At 35.8% G+C, this 20,095-nt stretch overlaps 1 protein-coding gene across 1 annotated transcript in view; it reads left to right on the forward strand.

Annotated features, from left to right (window-relative positions):
• Positions 1–835: 835 nt before the first annotated feature.
• LOC106052990 (FMRFamide receptor-like) overlaps positions 836–20,095 on the forward strand; it is a 120,479-nt gene continuing 101,219 nt past the window's right edge. The window contains exon 1 of the mRNA XM_056035526.1: positions 836–1,221. The gene's annotated coding sequence lies outside the window, so the exon portion shown is untranslated. The remainder of the gene's footprint in view (positions 1,222–20,095) is intronic.

Genomic DNA, 20,095 nt, shown 5'->3' on the forward strand with positions numbered 1-20,095 from the left:
AAAAACATTTAAAATACTTTTGAAAAAGACAATACCCCCCTCTCTCTACCTCTTTCAGGCAACTTGTGAACGATTGTTTTGCTCTTTAAAATTTCTGAATGTAAGATTTTAAAACATTTTTGTTACCCCGCCCCCTTACCCTTCTCCACGAGAAAGAATCCAGGTTAAGTGAATGTGATATCTAGTACACCTTTTAATATTCCAATATTAAGCATTTAGATGCAGCCTTAGAAGACAATGCGCTAATTTCCCTAAACATCTGATCATCTATAAACTCTTGAATCAATAAAGCCTTACATTCGGAAATTCCCGAACGCGATAGTCCTTTCAAGAACGCGATAGTCTTTTCAAGAACGCGATAGTCCTTTCAAAACCGATGTAGGATCTAGACCTAGATTTCTTTATAGCCAAATTTACATTTATTTATTTTTACTTTGAAAAATTATAACGGTCAAACGAGGGATACATGTGTCCAGCATAACGACCAGCCGCCTGTACTTTTCCCCAACTAATGTCATAAAATAAGAGCTGGGTGGACCCCTAAAGATCCCGAGATTAAAATCGAACCCAGGACCTCGGATCGGAAGACATGCTGTTTACCATTCAGCCATCGCGTCTCCTTAGAGTCCTTCAAGGTTTCAGAAAATCTGGAGAAGACATATGAAATCTGGCTACTATTAAATGACAGCTTATGTATTTGTAAAATTACAGGGCTCTTGTATTTAATACATGCAAGCAAAACCAAAAAAAATATCTAACATTTATTAATGACAAATTCATTGTCTTCAAAAACTAAACTCTACAGAAATCAAACCTCTATTAAATGCGACTCCCACATTTCATAGTCCATTACTCGCCACCCACTTGTCGCCCTTACATCTGGTACTTCCACTTTAATAGCAGATATAGCACCACGCAACCATGTTATGTCACTGTACCACCTCCCTGACACCCTCCTTGTTGTGGTATCACAGCGCCCCCCATTACCCCTCTCTCACGCTTTCTCTCTCCCAATCAGTCATTCATTCTCTCCTTTCGTCTCCCCTCCTCTGATAGTTAGCCAGCGCTATAAATAAAGACTCCAGAGAGATGTGCTATCTTCTCTTGCAGGAGTCTCTCCAACAATCCTACAAGTACATTCAACTTGTGCCTGCTGATTAATTCAATTGGATTAACACCTTCCTCCATCTCTTCATCTCTTTTTTATGTCACCATCTGCAGGTAAAGTTGATTGAAATATGCCTCTTTTAGCACCTGTCTTAAAGTTATTATAGTTATTATATGGTGGCCGAGTGGGGAAGCACTTTGCTACTTAACCAATCGTCACGGTTTTTAATCTTAATGAAGGCTGAGTTGTTTCATTCGTCTGTTAACATACCAGCATAATTAGTTTTGTTTTTTACTGGTCACATGACTTATATCCAATGATATTTACATTAGTCTACCGTGGAACGAATATCCCTAGGATAAAACTTGCTTACCTAGTTTCACCTAAGACTTGCCTAACAGTTTCAAGGTCACAAATTGGCTCTAAATTTATAATCTATTTCCTCATTATATTGCTACTTGATCAAATAATGGGCAATGAGTCACATGGACCAATCAAGAGACCATTGTATTGAAGATAATAGGTCGCTATGTAATTCAATTATTGGTAACTAGAATAAGCCAAATAATTTTTTAAATGACAGTTCCTCCATTTATATAGCTTATAGAGCTATTATTTTGCTCTTAATAACAAACTAACCCAGGTTTTTTAAGCCCATGAATTTGCAAGCTGAAAAGAAAAGAGGAAATTGTACAAATTTCTTTCGCTTATTTTCTTTTTCATCACATCTCCTTATATCCGAAAATTTCATTCTGAATACAAAATAAGAAAAAGACAAAAATACTTTTTAAAAAAAAGACTACTTCCTTTATACAATAATAACTAATAAATGTTAGATTTAAAATAAAGGAAACATTTTTAAACTCCTCCACCGAGAAAAACTGCTCGTAAAGGAAATATATAAATGTACTAGACTTTAAACTATTCTAATGCCAGGCCTTTAGATCTACTAGACTTAGAAGACGGGGAGCAAACTCTTCCTGAACATTAATTTATTCAACTCTTGAAGGAATAGACCTACATGTCCCAACGATTTACAATAGTCAAATTTTTGTGGACATTGGTTAAAGCCGATTTCGGAACTGTGTCCCTCGCTGATTGTATAACCCTATTGGTATCAACCTCTTTGTATAACCCTATTGCTATCAACCTCTTTGTATAACCCTATTGGTATCAACCTCTTTGTATAACCCTATTGGTATCAAGCTCTTTGTATAACCCTATTGGTATCAACCTCTTTGTATAACCCTATTGGTATCAAGCTCTTTGTATAACCCTATTGGTATCAACCTCTTTGTATAACCCTATTGGTATCAACCTCTTTGTATAACCCTATTGGTATCAACCTCTTTGTATAACCCTATTGGTATCAACCTCTTTGTATAACCCTATTGGTATCAACCTCTTTGTATAACCCTATTGGTATCAACCTCTTTGTATAACCCTATTGGTATCAACCTCTTTGTATAACCCTATTGGTATCAACCTCTTTGTATAACCCTATTGGTATCAACCTCTTTGTATAACCCTATTGGTATCAACCTCTTTGTATAACCCTATTGGTATCAACCTCTTTGTATAACCCTATTGGTATCAACCTCTTTGTATAACCCTATTGGTATCAATTTATTTGTATAACCCTATTGGTATCAACCTCTTTGTATAACCCTATTGCTATCAATTTATTTGTATAACCCTATTGGTATCAATTTCTTTGTATAACCCTATTGGTATCAATCTCTTTGTATAACCCTATTGCTATCAATTTATTGTATAACCCTATTGGTATCAACCTCTTTGTATAACCCTATTGCTATCAATTTATTTGTATAACCCTATTGGTATCAATTTCTTTGTATAACCCTATTGGTATCAATCTCTTTGTATAACCCTATTGCTATCAATTTATTGTATAACCCTATTGGTATCAATTTATTGTATAACCCTATTGCTATCAATTTATTGTATAACCCTATTGGTATCAATTTATTGTATAACCCTATTGGTATCAATTTATTGTATAACCCTATTGCTATCAATTTATTGTATAACCCTATTGCTATCAATTTATTGTATAACCCTATTGCTATCAATTTATTGTATAACCCTATTGGTATCAATTTATTGTATAACCCTATTGCTATCAATTTATTGTTTAACCCTATTGCTATCAATTTATTGTATAACCCTATTGGTATCAATTTATTGTATAACCCTATTGCTATCAATTTATTGTATAACCCTATTGCTATCAATTTATTGTATAACCCTATTGGTATCAATTTATTGTATAACCCTATTGCTATCAATTTATTGTATAACCCTATTGCTATCAATTTATTGTATAACCCTATTGCTATCAATTTATTGTATAACCCTATTGGTATCAACCTCTTTGTATAACCCTATTGCTATCAATCTCTTTGTATAACCCTATTGCTATCAATTTATTGTTTAACCCTATTGCTATCAATTTATTGTATAACCCTATTGCTATCAATTTATTGTATAACCCTATTGCTATCAATTTATTGTTTAACCCTATTGCTATCAATTTATTGTATAACCCTATTGCTATTAATTTATTGTTTAACCCTATTGCTATCAATTTATTGTATAACCCTATTGCTATCAATTTATTGTATAACCCTATTGCTATCAATTTATTGTATAACCCTATTGCTATCAATTTATTGTATAACCCTATTGCTATCAATTTATTGTATAACCCTATTGCTATCAATTTATTGTTTAACCCTATTGCTATCAATTTATTGTATAACCCTATTGGTATCAATCTCTTTGTATAACCCTATTGCTATCAATTTATTGTATAACCCTATTGCTATCAACCTCTTTGTATAACCCTATTGGTATCAATCTCTGTATAACCCTATTGGTATCAATCTCTTTGTATAACCCTATTGGTATCAACCTCTTTGTATAACCCTATTGGTATCAACCTCTTTGTATAACCCTATTGGTATCAATCTCTGTATAACCCTATTGGTATCAATCTCTTTGTATAACCCTATTGGTATCAATCTCTTTGTATAACCCTATTGGTATCAATCTCTTTGTATAACCCTATTGGTATCAATCTCTTTGTATAACCCTATTGGTATCAATCTCTTTGTATAACCCTATTGGTATCAATCTCTTTGTATAACCCTATTGCTATCAATCTCTTTGTATAACCCTATTGCTATCAACCTCTTTGTATAACCTTATTGGTATCAACCTCTTTGTATTGGTATCAACCTCTTTGTATTGGTATCAACCTCTTTGTATTATATTCGCATATTCAATCTCAGGTTCGAAAACCAGACCAAAAAAAAACGCGGATGTATTTTTTTTTATTATGAAGTCGGATCTGCGAAAGTCAATGGTCGATTATACACTTTGTTCTTATACCAAAGACTAAAGACAGTTTTTTCTTTTCCTAGTAAGTTGTTTGACACGATACCTACTGGATGCCAATTAGCAAACGAAAGGTGCTGCGACTGGAAACATGTTGATAATATAATTCAGCAGCAAGAGGTTTCTGTACATCACGTTAAAATGTTTATAAAATGTCCGCCACAAGGATCAGATTGTCTTTTACATGACGTTTTGTGGACGTATCAGATCCACTTCCAGTTGATGTAGGCCAATAGAACTGCAACGTTAGAGAGGGGACGATCTCGTTAGCTTGACGTGGTACGATATATATAGTCTTCTCTTACTGCTCAGGGCCCCGCATAGGACATTTGTTCAGGGCCCGCATAGGACATTTGTTCAGGGCCCCGCATAGGACATTTGTTCAGGGCCCCGCATAGGACATTTGTTCAGGGCCCCGCATAGGACATTTGTTCAGGGCCCCGCATAGAACATTAGTTCAGGGCCCCGCATAGGACATTTGTTCAGGGCCCCGCATAGGACATTTGTTCAGGGCCCAGCGCACTGACAAGACCGCCTCTGGTGCCAATCCACAGTCAGCGTATCATCTTTTAGATACCGCACTCATGGTGTCATAATCTTTGAATCAAACTCTTTGTTTCCCTTCTTTGTATCATTTTCATTGTACCACCATCTTTGTGTAAAGCTCTTTGTATTATCCTCGCTAATTCACTCTCTTTGAAACACCCTCGCTGTAACACACTCATTGTATCAAGCTCTTTGTATTACCCTCGCTGTATCTCTCTATTAAAATCACCCTCTTTGTACTGCCCTCTCTGTATCTCTCTATTTAAATCTCCCTCTTTGTACTGCCCTCTCTGTATCTCTCTATTTAAATCACCCTCTTTGTACTGCCATTGCTGTATCACTTCTTAGTATAATATTCTCTGTTTGACCCTTACAGTATCAGTATCATCACCTTAGAAACATCCTCTGTTTATCCCGTCAAGTGACATCTAACCAAACATCTTTAGAAATAGTTGGTCATTTTTTTTTAAATTAAATAATCAACAGTGGTATCTGCAAGATGAATCTGAGCTGTCCAAGTTGTGGCATGGAGTGAACACAGGATGATATCAAACAATTTAACGTGATCCAGTCCAAGAAAAAAAAAATTAATTTGATTAAATAACAACGTCTACTTGAACACGTTCACTCATTTATTTCTAGTCAGTTGAAGGGAGAGAGAGAAGGCAGGGTCTGGAATGGGAACTTTACTTTTTTATTTGTAGTGATAAAATAAGAAGATAATAAGATACGTGTCTTTCTCTTGGTTATATTGTTATCAAACACACACACACACGCACACACACACACATACACACATAGCGTTGTACTGTCAACACAAAAATAGGTGGAGGCTGGAAGAAGTTAGATTCTAACTAGAAATCAGTGTTTCAAATATTCTCTTAAGCGGATAACTTTAAATAATCTTTCACACTATTTTTGTATTTTCCTTTGTTTGATTAAAGAAAAAAATGCTAGTGAATTTATTTATGATTTATTTTTAGAATTAAGTAAAAGAGATTAAAATGGCAAATTAATAGATTGGTCAGATCTCAATGGAATTTTTACTTGTCGCAAATACATTTTGAAAGTGTTTCATTGTATCTCCATTTTTAGCGGCCCCCGAAAGGGGAAAAGACGCTTTTAGTTTTGTGTGAAATGTCTGTCCGTCTGTCCGTCCGTCCCGTTTAGATCTCGTAAACTAGAAAAGATATTGAAAATCCGACTTCACAATATTTTAGACCATTCAAAGTTCTGATGCAACGGCTACTTTTTTTTTGAGGATTGTTTTTAAAACAATTACATTATTTATTCCGAACCGAGGGTCCCGGGTTCGAATCCTGGTGAAGACTGGGATTTTCAACTTCTGAGTCTATCCAGCTCTAATGGGTACCTGACATTAGTTGGGGAAAAGTAAAGGCGGTTGGTCGTTGTGCTGGCTACATGACACCCTCGTTAACCGTAGGCCACAAAAACAAATGAACTTTACATCATCTGCCCTATAGGCCACAAAGTCTGAAAGGGAAACTAGTTAGGCCAGGTTTACATCTAACTTTACATTCACTTTCACCTATCCTTTGATCTGAGGGACGGTTGGGGCACTACACAAGATGTGTTAACCTTTTTTCTCCATTCTTATCTCTCATTTGTCTTTGATATAAATCGACGATCGAAGGTTCAAACCCTGCCTGCTCCCATCCCCCGTCGTCCTGAGGGAGGTTTGGACTAGGAAGTAAACTATCTTCAACTCTGAAGGATTATCCGAATTATGTAAAACATTTTACTTCGGGGGCCGATTTTGAGTTTGTGTTTCCACACAAACTGTCTTTTTTAACCTTGTTAATGTAAAGAATGCTATTTAAAAATATTTCTATTACCTTGCTGTATAAATAATCAAATAAAAGGAAGTCCAATAGCGAATGTTAAAATATGCATCGAAATAAACTGCTCTCGTCTTTTTCTTCTTGTTAGTTGTCATTGTTATGTTGGAGCGTTCAGATGACTAGACCAATAAATGTGATGAACTGCACAGTGGTTTCCAAATCAGGGAGCTCTCCATATAGTTTTCTTTCTATTGGGGTGTTTTGGGGCCAGTGTCTTATACAGGCCTCTTGGTAAAGAGAGCAGTTTTGGAGGACGTGGTGGGCATTCTCTGGTGATACTCCACATGGGCAGATTTCACTGGTTCCAGTTTTGAGCTTCCGGTACATGTGTTGTCGCATTCTGTTGTGTCCGGTCCTGAGTCGAAAGATTAGACGTTGGTCTTGTCGGGATAGTTTATAGTAAGCGTCATCTTTCTTGTGATTTGGATGAGAGCTCGTCCATTTCTCATTTATTTTATTTACAATTAATTTCTTCAATTCTTCGGGATAGAGTGCAGAGTTTAATTGTGAGTTTGTTCTCCCACTCTTGGCGAGTGTGTCAGCCTTCTCAATTCCTTCTAGTTGTATATGAGCTGGTATCCATTGGATAACAGTTTTTTTTTGCCTTTTGTTGTTGAGCTTTGTAAGTGCTGTTCTGAGGTTTTTAATATAAGAGGAATCAGAGTTTTGCTAGCTTTGGAGGGTTGTTTTCGCATCGGTTAGAAAGACAATCTGACTGTGTGGGGAACTTGGATGATTTGCTAGCATGGTAGCAGCTAGTGCTAGTGCTTCCCTTTCTACCCTGTGACTGTTGGAGAGCTCTCCAGTTGCTCTCGTAAATTAATTGATTTTGAAGTCAAGTTGACTGAAAAGAAAAAATAATCTTTAATATATGCCTACAACACACAAGGGTCAAAAAGAAAAACACACAAAGTTACTTTAAAAAAAAAAAAAAACAAAGCTTATACGAAGTGTAAATGTATCAATTAGTTTGTATCAGTCATGGAATTAAGTTTGTAATAAATCTAGACCAACATCAATAAATCTGTGCAATTAGAAATATTTTTACTAATTGTTTTTGTTTAGCGCTATTTCATGCTTTTAGCTTTCTCAATACGCTGTGATCCTATCACTTGTCTGGATCAATTTCGAGGGGGGGGGGCAGAGAAAGAAAGAGCTATCTGGCTGAGTTTCACCGTAATCTTTTTCAAAAGCATTTATAAAAAAAAAAACGACCTGAATTCAAACTCATGACTCAAGCCTACCTTCTAACTACTCTGCTGGCGAGGTGCATATGAAAATAGAAGATTGTATTGTTAACTATTGTTTGTTTTAAACCTACGTTATAGCTGCGACCTATAAAGGGGATTAATTCAGCTTATATTACCACCTAAGTACAAGTTCTTTGGAGATACCAAACAAAATAATTAGCTACCAAAAGTTAATTAACTAATTGTTTAATTTTTTTTATTGATTCTTGTATTATCAGGTAATTTAAATAATGGTGCAAATTTTCAGCTTGATCAGAGATTTTGTCAGAGAAATAACGTGTAGAAACTATTTACCAGACAGACAAACAGACAGACAGAAAAGGTGAGTTGATTTAATCTTTGTAATAAAAAAGACCAACTTGGTTCATATTTCGGTTAAAATAAACACGAGGCGCAGAGAGAATTCATAATCTAGACAACTTGTTTGTAGACACTCACGGTGTAGGGAGTAGTCTAGAGTTTCAAGTGGCCTTTCTATTCCATTATCATGGTACCAGGAATGGAGGTTAAAACTATTGTTGTGTTGTACACCCATTTAGAAAAGTGTGTGTGTGGGGGGGGGGGGGACTCAGTGAGGAGGATTCGCGCAACACCTCGACCTGACTCTCTCGTTCTAAGGCAATTTTCCAGAAACAAGATTTTTCCTAGACGTCGATGGCATCGCATCAATCAAAAAATTAACAAATTAATTAACCAATTAATCGTAATTTTCTTTTATATGGAAAATGTACAAAATCGGCGACGGACAATAATCACATTAATGAAGAGAATGAGGTCGTTCGTTTCAATTTTTAAACTAACACTAAACTAATAAACCTATTTTTATAACACGTCGGCCTTTCATCATAGAGAATCGAGTTCGAAATCAGAAACTTTCTTGTTGACTTGAACTGGCTTCTATCAAAGCGTGAATGGGACCCTTGTCAACATGCAAGATAGAAGGCAAGACCAGGAGAGTAAATCACGCATATGTGTGAGACATCAGTATGCTTATGTTAAATAGTTCAAGGTCAACCAAAATTTCGTATAAAATGACAAAAGAGTCGAATATACTGATTTCACAAATTCTAATAGCACTCTCGGATCGCATCAAAGAGGTCCAATCGGGCAACAAACCTATTTGATATTGCAAGGATCTGGTTCAATTAAAATGAATTACATGATTGATTCAAAATAATGAATGCCAATTCTCAGTCAATATAAGCGAGAATAAGATAAAATAAAGGGTCCAAGTCAGCATCCTTCTGACTGAACCAAATCTCATCTTTTAAATCTCTAGTTTCCTCCCTACTTGTTCAAGTTCCTCACTTGTATTTTCCATTCTTGCAATTATGTCCCCACTGCTGAATTCCTCCGAGCCATATTTAAATCTCAGACCAGAATGTAGCGCTATGAGTCAATACTGACCTATGTAACAATTCTTGAGGAGGTTCACCATGGGAACGGTAAACTTAATTTAAAAAAAAAAGGTTCAGCCAAGAGATTCTTATTCTTTGGTTATCAGAATGGCCCCCGATCAGATAGAGTGACCTCCCCTTGAATGAGTTATCTACCATTAACCCAAGCAAGTTTATTTTACAAACCTTATATCAATTCACTGTCTGAATGGTAACAAGTTTGGAGACGTTTTTCTCCCACACCCAATGCATAATTATTTCCGCGCACTAGGATACAGTTCACGCGATAATATGAAAAAACTACTTATTAATTGTTGTTTTAAAGTTTGTTTCACTTATATGCATATTATATAGATTTTTTTTCTTTAAAAAAAGTAAATATTTTTTTGTAAATGTAGTAGTTAGTATGATCTTTGTAAAAAAAAAAACCCTTTTTTTTGACAAAAAATCTAAAACCGTTTGTAAAAATGTGTTAAAAATATGGTAAATAGTAACACTCCTTACTAAATAGCCTCCAGTGTTTGTTACAATTAATATTTAATAGTTGTAAAAATGGTGTATTTTTATGAAAAGACTGATTGATTTTAAAAATTAAATTTTTGTCTTTTAGGAAAAAAAAAAAGTAGCCGTTGTATCAGAACTTTAAATGATCTAAAATATCATGTCGGATTTTAAAATTTTGAATATCTTTTCTAGTTTACGAGATCTAAACGGGACGGACGGACGGACAGAAAGACCACATAAAACGAATAGCGTCTTTTCCCCTTTCGGGGCCGCTAAATATGAAATTATATCCTCACTCTAAAGATCGAGTTAGAGCTGTAGTTTACAGACTCCTATGAGGCGCAGTGTCTTGTGCAGCGAAGTCTAAATGGCGGTAACACTCAATCAAATAACAAACTCGAAAGGCCAACAATGCAGCAAATACTTGACGCCGATGAACGATCTCGAACAAGAGGTTTACTACGTAATGAAGGGAACTGTCGAATGTCGCTAAGTTAAACATCTACTGCAGAAACTAAAGCCAACCTCTCTCTAGAGCTGTCAACAGTATTCTGTGTTTACTTTCGTTACACTTCTAAACCTAGTTTTGTTTTTAATAGTTACGTGACTGTCTAAACTTTAACCTTTTGATGCAACAAATAACCTTTCCCGCCAAATTCCTAATCGTGTGCTAACACTGGTTGATAATATAAAATCTGTTGGTCACTCAAAAAAAGAAAAACAAAAGCCCGTGTATGTTACAGCTGAATTTTGTCACAAATACTCAATAAACAATTTGTTTTTAATTTACGAATTTCTACACTTAAATCACAATTTGTATTTAAACTATTAACAGGATAAGAAACAGTTATTTTAAAAGGTAAACCTCAAGTGAATCAAATATCACAAGGTGTCAATCTAGGTCCACACATAATCACTCACACAAGAACATAGACAGGCCACACAAAACTAATAGCGTCTTTTCCCCTTTCGGGGGCCGTTAAAAATTACTGCAACCTCCACAACTAAACCTAAACATTTTCAAATGTGCCAACTCTAACAATTCAACCGATCATCTCAACAGGATACCAGGTCTAGTAACATCACGTGACAAGCTTGTCAAATGTGCGTCATAATATAACGCCCCGGTGTCGTCTGTTTTACTACTACTTCTGTCTGAGGGCATTCTCGTGTTTTGGCTTGGAAATAATGTCGGACATATACATTAACGTCTGACTACTTGGTCTGGTGTTACCTACTCACAGAGTTCATAAGTCTTAAATAGTTCTAATTTATGCAGGGGATGTGTCAACAAAAAAAAAATTGAAATAAAAAAAACTTCTGTTCAAAAACGTCGCATACATTGAGTTGCATCAATTATTTTGATTCCATCAAGTAATTCATTCTTAATGGCTCAAAATGTAATAAAAAAAACATGCAATACTAAAAAAGTATGTTGTCTAAAAAAAGAACAAGGAATTTTTATTTTTTTTTGGGGGGTGGGGGGTGGTGAGGGATTTTTCCTTTGCAAACACACACACACAAACATATGTATATACCCCTTGGCAACTCTGAGGCAAGTGATGGTTTAACATTAAAATCTCCCCTCCAATAAAAAAACTGAAAGCAAAACAACAGTCCCAAAATTTATCCCCTTGCGATATGAATTTTTTCATTTCAGGGAGGGAGGTTAAACCCTGGCTACGCTTACCAAAAAGGAGAAAACCGTTTGGTTTAATGAGGTACTTGTTTAGCGCAACATCCATGCGTATAGCGAGTCCAGTGCGCTTTGGTTCTAATCACTTGTGTGGATCAATGGGGGGGGGGGGGGGGGGGGAGGGGAGGTTTCTTGCTTTCTTTTCAAAAGAAAAAAAAAAGGAAGTTACTGGAGTTAGAATAGGAGCCTCCACGATGGAAGGCCGACCTGTTTTGCCACTAAGCTGTCAGGGACTTAGTTGTATTAATTACTAAGTATTATTAATCCCCCTAGGTATTAAAACCGTAATTTCAATTATAATATGTGTATGGGTTATAATTACTTTAACTTGTAATATTTTAGGCCCAAGTTCAGCTCGATAGTCACACCATACACACCCAGTTGTACATAAACTAATAAACGATGTGTATGATAATTGAAATAAAATTATGAATTTAATATAATGATATTTGTACACTTTAAATGAGATATGATCAATGATAAAAATAAAGAAATATAATTGCAATATCGGAGACAAGGAGAAATTCAAGAGCTGAAGAGAAAAGAGCCTGCTTGACTCTAGCAACATGGCGGGAAAATGCACCAAACGATCTACGACGAAAATCTACGTCATAAAATATAATGACGAAGCAACAAGGGGAGATCACCTACTGCACACAAATAAAATAGCTCGAATTACGTCATCAGTATAGATGAAAACGGTGCTATTAAATAGAGAACATTTTTACTATACAACTCATTCAATGGTTGCGACATAAGCTATTCAAGTACTTAAAAAAAATCTATTAGATGTTATGAATCTATTGTTAGTTGGTTTTACAGAGTGCCTGAATATTGTCACAGATCGCCGGCTGACGATTTACTAAATTTTCTATTTTAAACAAACTTAATTACGACGAATTAATTAACTAATTGTTGTTGTTGTTTTTTTAATTGATTCAAGTGTTAACATCGAGAATGAATAATTGTTTAAAGTTTTAACTTCATCCCAGAATTGGAAGTGGGATAAATAACGTTTTCACGATTGTGAGACCAGACAGACGAGTAACCTTATCTACGGTCGGTCTAAAGGATGGATGCATAGCCTGGTGATTTGCTCTGGGATTATTTCCACGATGGTGCCGAGTTCGCCTTGTCTATCTGTAGCGAAGATGGAACTTGTAGGTCATTAAGTTCCGTGCAGAAAAAAGAAAGTCATCAATAAGTTTATCAAAAGATTGGTTGGTTTCTTGTATAAATTAATGTCTGCTTTGGGACATGAGAACATTAGTAAACAAAAAAATAATTTTGGAATCATTAGTAAATATAACAATTTAGTGGATAGTCGGTAAATCCTTTCATGCTTCACTTGACCGCACCCCCCCCCCTTCTCATCGTGAACCAAAAGTGTGAGGTGATCACTGAGGACTAGGGAGAGTAAGCCCCCCGCCCACCTCATCGTGAACCAAAAGTGTGAGGTGATCACTGAGGACTAGGGAGAGTAAGCACCTCGCCCACCTCTTCGTGAACCAAAAGTGTGAGGTGATCACTGAGGACTAGGGAGAGTAAGCACCCCGCCCACCTCATCGTGAACCAAAAGTGTGAGGTGATCACTGAGGACTAGGGAGAGTAAGCACCCCGCCCACCTCATCGTGAACCAAAAGTGTGAGGTGATCACTGAGGACTAGGGAGAGTAAGCACCCCGCCCACCTCTTCGTGAACCAAAAGTGTGAGGTGATCACTGAGGACTAGGGAGAGTAAGCACCCCGCCCACCTCATCGTGAACCAAAAGTGTGAGGTGATCACTGAGGACTAGGGAGAGTAAGCACCCCGCCCACCCCTCCGTTTCCTCTGCTTTTAAAACATAACGAATTTTACACCAGACAAGTATGTCATCACACTTAGCTCTACATGGTGTATATAATTTTTTTACTTGCTTAATTAAGGTGATTTTTTTTCATTCTAACGTCATTTTTACCTGAGTATCATTTGCACGTTTTTATTACGTCATTAACGTCATATATTTTTAAGACGTCTGTTTATTGTGTGCCAAACATTTCAATCAGGATCATTAAAAAGTTGGCGCCAGGAAATAAGTTTGAAACTTGTGATGAATGTAGCACTTGGAATGTTTAGGTTGTTTGGTTTTAACTTGTTTGTAAACATTCAGATTTACTCTGATCTTCAGTACAAGAACTTGTTTGTAAACATTCAGATTTACTCTGATCTTCAGTACAATAACTTGTTTGTAAACATTCAGATTTACTCTGATCTTCAGTACAATAACTTGTTTGTAAACATTCAGATTTACTCTGATCTTCAGTACAATAACTTGTTTGTAAACATTCAGATTTACTCTGATCTTCAGTACAATAACTTGTTTGTAAACATACAGATTTACTCTGATCTTCAGTACAAGAACTTGTTTGTAAACATTCAGATTTACTCTGATCTTCAGTACAAGAACTTGTTTGTAAACATTCAGATTTACTCTGATCTTCAGTACAAGAACTTGTTTGTAAACATTCAGATTTACTCTGATCTTCAGTACAAGAACTTGTTTGTAAACATTCAGATTTACTCTGATCTTCAGTACAATAACTTGTTTGTATTTGTAAACATTCAGATTTACTCTGATCTTCAGTACAAGAACTTGTTTGTAAACATTCAGATTTACTCTGATCTTCAGTACAAGAACTTGTTTGTAAACATTCAGATTTACTCTGATCTTCAGTACAAGAACTTGTTTGTAAACATTCAGATTTACTCTGATCTTCAGTACAAGAACTTGTTTGTAAACATTCAGATTTACTCTGATCTTCAGTACAAGAACTTGTTTGTAAACATTCAGATTTACTCTGATCTTCAGTACAAGAACTTGTTTGTAAACATTCAGATTTACTCTGATCTTCAGTACAAGAACTTGTTTGTAAACATTCAGATTTACTCTGATCTTCAGTACAAGAACTTGTTTGTAAACATTCAGATTTACTCTGATCTTCAGTACAAGAACTTGTTTGTAAACATTCAGATTTACTCTGATCTTCAGTACAAGAACTTGTTTGTAAACATTCAGATTTACTCTGATCTTCAGTACAAGAACTTGTTTGTAAACATTCAGATTTACTCTGATCTTCAGTACAAGAACTTGTTTGTAAACATTCAGATTTACTCTGATCTTCAGTACAAGAACTTGTTTGTAAACATTCAGATTTACTCTGATCTTCAGTACAAGAACTTGTTTGCAGCCTCTATGCAAAGTAAAAACGGACAGAAATTATATTTATGTAGAAATGTGAAAAAAAGGGGGGAAAAACCTTCATCAAACAAAAATATCAGAATAACTTGGCACTAATTAACATTCCTTTGTTTGTAGGACTGAAACTTATGTAACAACATCATTGTACTATTGTCCAACATGTCTATACGTCTTAAGGCTTGTATCAGTAAGTAATGATTATGACGTCTTAAAATGGACCCCGCAGATATTTGTATGAATCTTGACACCCATAGGCACCTCGAATGAAGACCTAATCAACTAATCCTATAGGACACATCAGCTATGACCACTCAGAAACGAACCTTCCGAAAAGATACTCAGATATGACCTTCAGTTATGATCTTTAGATTTCATTAAAGAAATGAAGTCGAACTCCCCCAGAAACAAAAACAAAAATACTTTTAAAATTAATATTCTGTAAAGTAATCTAATGTTTCTTACAAGAACTGTATATAAAAATACTATATAAACACTCAGACATCCGGGTCACGAGGTCGTCATCAGTTATAAACAAAAAAAAAATACAAACAATGAACACAAAATAAGCTTATAGTTATTACATCTCTTCGATGTTGTTGTGGGGTAATATACTTATTGTAAAAATACTGGCTCATAGTTTGAACACATTTCAACATTATAAGATCGTCAGAACAATATTTTAGAGCCTAAAAAACATCACAAGACTATAGAATAGATCAATGAACTTAGAAGAGAGTAGCAACAAGACTGAAGCTGTGTCCCAGAAAGATGTTGAACAGACATTGCTTATGCTGCAGTATTTGTTCTCAGGATCTAATTTCCTTATGAAAAAAAAAGACAAGCATCAATAATAATAAAAAAAACATTTAAAAAGTAAAATATTCATATCTCCAGTTCAGAGGCGATGAAGTAAAGAAGGAGTAGACCATGGGATCAGGTTGAGAACCTTCCCTGAGATCGACAATAACAGAAAAACAAGCTAGTCGATCCACGGCGTTAGGTCACTGCAACCTAAGCGACCGCTGTGGGCCTCGCACTTTCATAGGACCCGCGCTAAATCCGTTTCGCATAGGGTCCACAATGTTTAGGTCCGGCCCTGCTAATTAGTAACTGTAGTGTAGATTACCTGTTCTCCCCCCCCCCCCCCCCCAGGGAGCTGCTTATTAAAACAGGTTTTATAGTTATTTACAAAATTTTCTTTCTAGAAATAATAAAGTGGACTAATTCAGCTTATATCAGTCAAGTAAAATGTCTTTCCCTTGTTTGAGATACCAAACAAAATAATTAATTACCAATAGTAAATGAACTAATTCGCTAATATTTTAATTGATTCTTGTGTTGTCAGGTAAATGTAATATTTGTTCAAAGTTTTAGCTTGATCCGAGATTTGGTGTGGGAGAAATAATGTGTAGCAACTTTTTACCAGACGGACAGATATAAAGAGTGAGTAGATCTAAGGTTTGTAAACATTGAGTAAAATGAACAATGTGGTGACAATAGAAAGGTTAAAGAGGAGACCATGAGGTACAATAAGGTAGCGATCCAACCTTTGGATGAATTCAGTCTTAGTCAATCAGGAGGATACATCCCCCTTGCTTCATTGTAGTTGACGAGAATCTATTGAGAACTGTCAACATCCCTAACACCACTTTCATGTACGACATAGATTTCGTATTTGTGTTTCTGTCATTTCAAACTAGAGAATAAAACATTATTTCTGTAGCTCATTGTTTGACTTGGACTACCAGGAACATATCGTCAAATGGCAAGAGTTGAGAAACATTTAGAATGATAGTCAACAAAATAGAAATTATTTTTTTTGACCCGTTACGCTCAGCAGGTACATATACATATACCTGTCACGTGAATCAGGTTAACTATGTAAAGTTCAAGTTCGATACATTTCATTGAACACCTTCACAGAATTGATCATCTATTGATTTGTGTCCTGGAGGGAAATGTTTGTCTCATTCAAAGTTTCGGATATTTATGAGTCATGTTTTTAGCGGCCCCCGAAAGGGGAATAGACGCTATAAATTTTGTGTGGTCTGTCTGTCCGTCCGTCTCGTTTAGATCTCGTAAACTAGCAAAGATATTGAAAATCCGACATCATGACATTTTAGACCATTCATAGTTCTGATGCAACGGCTACTTTTTTCTTTTCTAAAAGCAAAAATTCCAAAACAAACTGTCTTTGTAACCTTCTTTTTCAATAAATTTAAACTAAATGTTTGGTTTATATTGGGTACAATGATTGTCTACTGGATTTAGATTGATTACTCAGCTTAGATTGTTTATTGGATTATAATTCTAAGGGTCAATCATTAGGAGCGGAATGGGTGTCAAAATAGGCCCGGGCATTTCTATACAATCCGGCCCAAAAATCTATATCATGTGATGTGCATCCATTTCTAGGTGTACCTGTCCTCAAAATTATTATGTTAAGTTTGATAATGTATCGATATGCATGCATACAGTGAACTCTATCTCTGTATAAGCAATATAGGCCTTTTTTAATCAGCAAGTATGTAGGCCCTAAAAGGATGAAGCCTACTTGTAGCACTGTCTACACTATTTCGGAAAATGTGTTAGATTAAAATAGTACACCACTGTAGAGCAGTGGTCTTCAACGGGAGTGATTTTGTGAAATTGGGGGGCGCTGGGAGCCAAAGGGGCGGTAGGGGGGCGCTGGACACAATCGTGGGCGGTAAGGGGGTGCTAGACACAATGGTGGGCGGTAGGGTGCACTGGACACAATGGTTGGGAGTGCTAGGAATAAAAGGAGGACGTAGAGATGGAAGAAGAAAAAACTAGAGGGGCAGAGAAACAATATAAATAAAAAAAAATGTCTTCGAAATTCAGGCTAGCCAACTAAATAGATACAAAGTTAGCTTCCTACTGATTTAAGAACAGAAACAACTATTGAAATTGAGTTCGGGAATCCCCTTTTTGTCTATGTTTAAATTCTTACTCTGATGCTTTAATTGGGGGTATTTATTGTCTCTAATTCTTGGGCGCGTTAAGATTTAAGATTTGAAAAAAAAAAACAACTAGGTAATAAGTCTTTTCGATTATAGATTATTTTATTTACTATTATTAATATATTAATATGTAAATGTCAATTTAAAAAAAAACTAACACTAACATTAAAATATAATGATCTAACCTTTTTTTTAAACAATGAAAACATTGACAAAAGCTTGCAAATAAGAAATAGTTATAACCGAATTGACGAAATCAAATTGCCAGCAGTCAAAAGTATTCCAAAGCTGTATTTTGACATGTCCACATGAGTTTATGAAACCAATTTGTTTCACTAGTATAATTTCAAAACTGTGTAGTTATCTCGCTTATTAAAGGTTATAGGTACCATCAGTGGCGACAAAGGCTCCATAAATAGGGCCACCGCCTATTTAAGAATAAAAATTAAAAGAAATCGGTAACAGAACGAGAGATCAGATTCATTTGGAAGGGGGGGGGGATAAGTCTTTATGTGTGGGGATGACTGCATTAAGTAAACATATTAGTTGCTGTTTTAAGTGTTTCCATTTTTGGAAATAGGTTTCCGTGTTTTTGTTCCCATGTGAATTGAGTTCATTCTTCACTATGTTCAAGACTGAACTTTGATCACATGCATTTCCACAATAGAGCAGTCTCAGCAGACACAATAAAGCAGTCTCAGCAGACACAATAGAGCAGTCTCAGCAGACACAATAGAGCAGTCTCAGCAGACACAATAGAGCAGTCTCAGCAAGAGAGCAGTCTCAGCAGACACAATAGAGCAGTCTCAGCCAGAGAGCAGTCTCAGCAGACACAATAGAGCAGTCTCAGCAGACACAAGAGAGCAGTCTCAGCAGACACAAGAGAGCAGTCTCAGCAGACACAAAAGAGCAGTCTCAGCAGACACAAGAGAGCAGTCTCAGCAGACGCAATAGTACAAACATAAAAGAGGAGACACAATTCAATTAAGAAAACTAACATTTCCGGTGAATTGTTTTTCTGTACCTTTCTAAAAGGCGTGAGGATTTGTAAAAGATCAAACAGTTCTTCTGGTGCTTAATGACTATGTCCATGTCATGCACTATTTTGTTTGTCAAATCATAGGTCATTCTGACATTGCATGTTGATCAAGACTAGTATGTGGCTTTACACAAATATTTTCATTACAAGTCGCTCAATATCATGCGAGACAAAAATAGACATGATCGACTGGCCAGTTTTTTTAGACACTTTCCTTTGGATTGTTTTAGTCTTTAATTCTAGTAAAATATTTGTAAAATATATTTCTGTCAGTTTCATTGGTAAGGCAGCGATGACAATTATTAGGCAAGGTGGGGGGGGGGGGTATAGTAGAAATAAGGTCGATTATTTGCACTTGTAAGATGCTTTATGTCTTAGGGTCAAGCTCCCTACACCTAGACTAGAATAAAGGCACATAGTTATGTCATGAAAATACTAATTTCAAAAAAGTTCAGTTGTTTCAGGATGTTTGAATGTAAAAAAAAATCATTTTAAAAAGTTAACAAAGTGAAACATGATCAAACTTTTTAATTCTCTTTCTTCCGTATTATAGGATACGTCATTCACTCTAAAATTTCCAAATTCCCCGTTGATCCAGGTAAAACAGATTGTCCAAACGAATAAGACATTACTGTTTAACATCTCAATTTTAATTGATATAATCTTGTTTGATTGAGTGTTTTCATGCAAGTTGTACACATGACGAACTATTCTAAACACAAAACTTTGAGACTTGATAATCGGCTTCCACTGAGCTTCCTCTGCGGGCAGTGTGTTGACTACTTTCATTAAATAGTCGCATAGAAATAATCTTTGTATACGTCCTTGTGAACTGAATGCACTCGTCTGACGTCAATTGCGCACTGCTCATTTTAGTGGCAGGTCAAAATAAAGTCAAATAAAAATGCGGAAGGCTCTGGCCGTTTCTAAAATGCAAGGGACATTCAAGGTACCTAAAGCGAACCTACGTATCTAATGGAAGGGGTTATGGTAAGGTCATTTTTGTTACATAAGACTTCCTGTAGAGTCGTGTTTTTGTCAGATCTCTAAAAGA

Source organism: Biomphalaria glabrata, chromosome 7 (assembly GCF_947242115.1).
Source record: "Biomphalaria glabrata chromosome 7, xgBioGlab47.1, whole genome shotgun sequence".
NCBI classification, from domain to species: domain Eukaryota; kingdom Metazoa; phylum Mollusca; class Gastropoda; family Planorbidae; genus Biomphalaria; species Biomphalaria glabrata.